We start from the raw sequence: 474 nt of genomic DNA, 5'->3' as shown, positions 1-474 counted from the left end.
GCAGCTCGAAAGGCGGCTAAGCATTCAAGGAAGCACCGTCTGGAGCTTCAGAGCCGTTCCGCCTGACTTTTAACGTAGAGTACCGGGCGCAAACCACTAACTCAAGCCCGGCATGGCAGCTCGAAAGGCGGCTAAGCATTCAAGGAAGCACCGTCTGGAGCTTCAGAGCCGTTCCGCCTGACTTTTAACGTAGAGTACCGGGCGCAAACCACTAACTCAAGCCCGGCATGGCAGCTCGAAAGGCGGCTAAGCATTCAAGGAAGCACCGTCTGGAGCTTCAGAGCCGTTCCGCCTGACTTTTAACGTAGAGTACCGGGCGCAAACCACTAACTCAAGCCCGGCATGGCAGCTCGAAAGGCGGCTAAGCATTCAAGGAAGCACCGTCTGGAGCTTCAGAGCCGTTCCGCCTGACTTTTAACGTAGAGTACCGGGCGCAAACCACTAACTCAAGCCCGGCATGGCAGCTCGAAAGGC

Source organism: Syngnathus typhle, unplaced genomic scaffold (genome assembly GCF_033458585.1).
Source record: "Syngnathus typhle isolate RoL2023-S1 ecotype Sweden unplaced genomic scaffold, RoL_Styp_1.0 HiC_scaffold_96, whole genome shotgun sequence".
Classification (NCBI taxonomy): domain Eukaryota; kingdom Metazoa; phylum Chordata; class Actinopteri; order Syngnathiformes; family Syngnathidae; genus Syngnathus; species Syngnathus typhle.
This window is presented reverse-complemented; position numbering follows the sequence as displayed.